Below are 5005 nucleotides of genomic sequence, written 5' to 3'. Positions count from 1 at the left end.
GGGGCGACCGCTCACGTCTAGGTTCAATCCGGTACTAGGCTTCCTCATCCCATACTAAGTATGAGGTTAGTACTTTCAAATACTTGATCACGAACACCACCACTGTCGGGTCTTAGCAAGTTTCATAGACAGATGGGGCGATCAACCGACCACCAAAGAGTTACCCAAAACCCTACCCCGTCCATCGTCCTTACAGTTGTGACAGGAGGAAGACAACCAACTCCTACAACTCCTTTTACCACTGTCCATCACTCGACTTTTACCGCTTCCTATTTAAGCAAAGCAGCTACTCGGTCCAACACCTAGTGTTCAGATCAGGGGAGCTAAGTTATGCATCTAGGGTTCCAAACAACTCCTATACGTAAATGCACAAGCATGTTTGAAGAAGGCATGCACAAGTTTGGAAAACATAGGGATTTCATACATCCGGGGCTTGCCTTCGAGCAAAGAGAAAGAGAACTGCTCAACTTCTGGGGCAGCTTCGGCTTCTAGGGGCAGGAGCTCGGCTACACCGTCGTCTTCTGGCGCCGGGTGCAGCTCGTAGTAGCCGTCGGCGAGACGCAGCTCTACACGAAATGCAATGCAAGAGTTAGCATTTAGACGGTTATTTCAACAGCAACACTTGCAAGTCTGAGCCCAAAAACTTGCGACAAGTTACAGGAGGGTGGGGAGGTTCAAAGGAGTGGGTGGAGATCAAGAGGTAAGGGTCGGAGGGAAGGAACTTATGATCTGACCCTTAGTCTAGAGGATTTGGTGTGCTAGGGGTCCTCAGACTCAACGCTGAAAGGTCCCCAAGTTTTACACATACACCCTCGGTTCAAGGAAAAAGATACAACCGAGCCCTCGGGCGAGGCGGAGAAGGGTCGGCGGAACAGACAGGGTCGGGCGAGATGGAACCGGGGTCGGGCGGATCAGAGGGGTCGGGCGAAGCGAACAAGGGTCGGCAAAACAGACAGGGTCGGGCGAGGCGGAAAAGGGGTCGGACGAGCAGAAGGGTCGGACGAGGCGGAAAAGGGGTCGGACGAGGCGGACAAGGGGTCAGCAGCTTACCTTCATCTTACAAGGAAAGCTTGGGGTCAGAAAGAGCAGGTTCGGGCGGAGGAACTGGAACACTAAGACTTGCGGTGGAGATGTCCGGCGGTGCTCTGGCGGCGGCGGTGCTTCTTGTGGATCTCAAGCAAGCTCTAACGCAGCATGGAGGAGCAAGCGGCTGGGTGGATTGGGGGAAAGCAGTGTGGAGCGGAGAGGAGAGTTCCTCAGGGACTTAGGCTATAGCGCTTTGAGCACGAAGCAGAGGAGCAAGGGAGATGGCAGCTAGGGCAAGGGGAAACTCCGGCGGGGCTTGCGCATTCCCTTTTATAGCGGCGCAAGAGTCAGAAGGGGAGCGGCACGAATGCCGGGGAAGAAGCAACGGAGTGCTCTGCCCGGGCGGCGATTGAGCGATGAGGGCGGTGGAGCAGGACTTCGGGGATGGCGCCGGCGGTCATTGGGCACTGGCGATAGGGCGGCGCAGGCGGGGACTTGCCGGTGGTTGAGTTTTGGCGGATGTGGGCATCGTCGTGCGGTGGATATGATGGATGTGACAGAGGGAACGGTGCTAGAAGCGAGGTTGCTCAGGTGAGAGGTCAGGCGGGCTGCTGCTGCATGGGTGAGCGCGAAGCAACACTCTATCAGGGCACAGATCTGGCAAGGCGGAAAGGAGCTGTTGCGGCCAGGGCCGGGGTTGGCGGAGGAGGAATCATCGCGTAGCGCGGACCTGGGCGGCGCGACTGTGAAGGGGCGACGAAAAAAGCGGGAGACATCGGGCCTTGCAGCCGGGGGTCCGGTGAGGTGATGATGGGCGCGAGCGACGAGGCGCTGCAGAAAAAGTTGCAGAGGGCTTCCACTGCAATTGGGGAAAGGGGGCGCAGGAATCCACTTGGTCGCGGCCGGCGACGGGGCGGAGCGGCGGGTGTCGGAGGAATTGAGCCACGCGGCGGAAAAGCGCTGAAGCGAGCATGCCACTCGAGTGTGTCTGCACCAGGAGATCTGGGAAAAAGATTGCGGGTCCACCGGTCAGTCTCGGTTGGTCCACTGCTAAGATTGAAAGGAGGAGGTGTTGTGGGAAGACTTAGAAGATCCGGCGGGGTGGGTTGGGGTCGGCAGGGTCGAAACTGGGGAAACGGCAAGGAGGGGTCGGTTCTCAGGGGTCGGGACCAGACTGGAGGTTGAGCACTTAGGCTTGGAAAAACTAAGACAGGTGATCAGGGGCTCGGATTAAGATTGACGCGAAGGATTTGTTCGAGGCCGTCACAATCATGTAAGTGACTAACGTAACAATACACTCAACTTTATATTTTTGGCTGTAGATTGTGAAGCTGCATATATAAATAGAAACCTAATGAAGACGGACATAATTGTAGGAAAACACGTGTATTATATGGATGCAGGTGAAATGACCACGTAGAGATTCGATGCTGGTACTGACTTGTTGAGCATGGCAACCAACAGAAATTAAAATTCTAAATGTCCAACAAATTAGCTAATTCTTGGAAAAGCAAATAAGCATGTACATGGACTTACAAACTATTTCTGTAGCCGTGTCACTCATACCCTTCTTGTGGCTGGTATGGTAGACCTTGAAGGCTTCCACTACATCGACTTCTTCGTCAGCTTCATCAACATGTTCCTGGGGTTCATCCTCATTGACTTCAGCGGGTTCTGCATCCTTGTTCTTGTTCTTGAACTATTGTACCAAAATGGTGGTTAGACAAAGAGCAAAACCATGACAATCAAGCAGAAAGAATTGATAAACACTGGACCCTAATACTTTGTTTTATTGACCGAAGGTAGATGAGAGACAGACAATCAAGAAGAAAGAACTGATTTAAAGAATGGCACAAGAGACAGACTCAAGTGCAAGTGAGGCGCGTATGTACTCATTCAAGAAAGAAGAAGAATGAAAATGTTACATGAGAAGAATATTGACACTTACATATGAATGTAATTGTGCAACATAGCAGCAGGATCCTATTGCTTGTGGCCATCTGACTCTAGCCCAGTTTATTTTGTTCTGATCAGAACTGCCTGCAAGAGAAGTATGTGTTAGTCTCCATCACAAGTACATACTTGAAAGCACACTAAGAGAAATTACCTTGTTGTGTGTAGTTGACCACTTGTCAACAAGTTTACACCACTGTGCATCAATCATGTAGGAGACATGAGAGGTTGTGGGTATCTCATTAGCAGGTACGCCAACAAAGTGTTCCTACTTCAACTTATACTACCTCTGCTGTATCCTTGACTTGAATACACTGACACAAGCATTTGTTGTTGCGTTGTCCCTTCTATCAATTGCTAACATCCCCTGGTGATTAGAATTGAAATCCAGTTACACAAGGGCCATATAAGAGTTGAATGTAAAATAGGGAGTAGTATATAGGCACTCACAGATAGCCTCCCTAAGAAGCCCTCACAATGTTCAGTCTCTTCCTTGTCATCTTTCCAATGGGGAAAGATAGGAACTTGAGACCTAACAATAACACCAGCCTCTTATGCAAACTTGGCAGCTTGCACCGGTTCATATGGCCTAGTGTTCCCCACAGCAACAAAGATGTGCATCCTTCTTCCCATAGCTTTAGTCATCTTGTCAAGTAAAATTCCCCTGGTTGCTAGCCTTGCCTTCCTCGGGCCACCTCTTTGTGTAGGTGTTGCAGGGATTTCATTCAATTTCTCATTATTCATCAAATATAAAACCATCAGTGCAAAAAAGCTTGAGGGTCAACGAACCAAGCTTCAGTTCTGGACTTCGACTGCCCAGAGTCAGTATTCTAACTGGTCTCATCTTTGTTGAGGTCAGGAGCAGCATCACGATCTGCATCATATGGATATGACCAATCCCTTAGAGGACTTGAATGATTGTTGAAATTGTCATCACCGCTATTGTTTTCTGCAACTACTGGCAATTCTTCCTGCACAACATTGTCCCCACCACTAGTGTTTTCTGCAATTGGTGGTAATTCTTCCTGCACAGGCTTTTCACATGGTCCTAATGTTTGCATCCTTTTCGGTAACCTTGTTGAAGCTCTAGGAGTGACCTCTGTTGTTGGGATTGAACTCACCCTCTTGGAATGTCTACCTCCAGGAGCCATGGCACCACTTGTTTTCCTCTTCTTCGCATAGACCTTCCTATGCCCAGTTCGCATAGGGCCCTGTAGATTTAAAAAAGCAGAAGTTGTAAGAATGTGAACAGATTATGTCGTTGGTTGCTATAGAACCAAACATTGCAACCAAATGTGTGGTGTTGCGAAAACAAGTGGTGCTAAAAGGGTCAAATCCTTGTAGTGTCGAGGCGATGTCTCCTCGAATCGGCTATTTGAACACGAGTCAATAGGAGTCGGCCACAATGTCTCGACATTCCATATCGTCGGCTACGCATCTACCCATATGCTAGGGTAATACCTCTTCAGATATCTCCCATTTAAAGCTCTTGTGAATTCCTCTCCTTTGAAAGTCTCTAATATGTACGCATTTCTCGGAGCGCATCGGCCGATTCTATACGGCCCTTCCCAAGTAGGTGACCATGTACCGAATTTGGGATCTTTAGACCCTATCGGCAGCACCAACTTCCACACCAAATCTCCTTGGGAGAATTGCTTGACCTTGACCTTCTTATCGTACCACCTGACCACCCTTTTCTTATTTTCTTCAATGCTGATCAGGGCCCTTAATCGCTGACCTGCCAAATCGTCGAGCTCCCCCTTCATGAGGAGAGAATAATCATCGACCGTCAACTGATCTTGAAGTGTCGTGCGTCTGGACCCTGTCCTTAACTCCCAAGGCAATACTGCTTCGTGACCGTACACCAATTGATAAGAGGATATTTTAGTGGCCCCGTGGCAGGCCATCCTGTAGGCCCATAAAGATTCAGTCAAGGATGTATGCCACTTCTTGGGTTGCTCCTCTATTTTCCTCCTGATCAATTTGATTATTCCCTTATTGGATGACTCAGCTTGACCGTTAGCTT

The sequence above is a fragment of the Setaria italica genome, chromosome I (assembly GCF_000263155.2).
Source record: "Setaria italica strain Yugu1 chromosome I, Setaria_italica_v2.0, whole genome shotgun sequence".
Classification (NCBI taxonomy): domain Eukaryota; kingdom Viridiplantae; phylum Streptophyta; class Magnoliopsida; order Poales; family Poaceae; genus Setaria; species Setaria italica.
The sequence above is the reverse complement of the archived record's forward strand: the minus strand, read 5'-3'. Positions refer to the sequence as shown.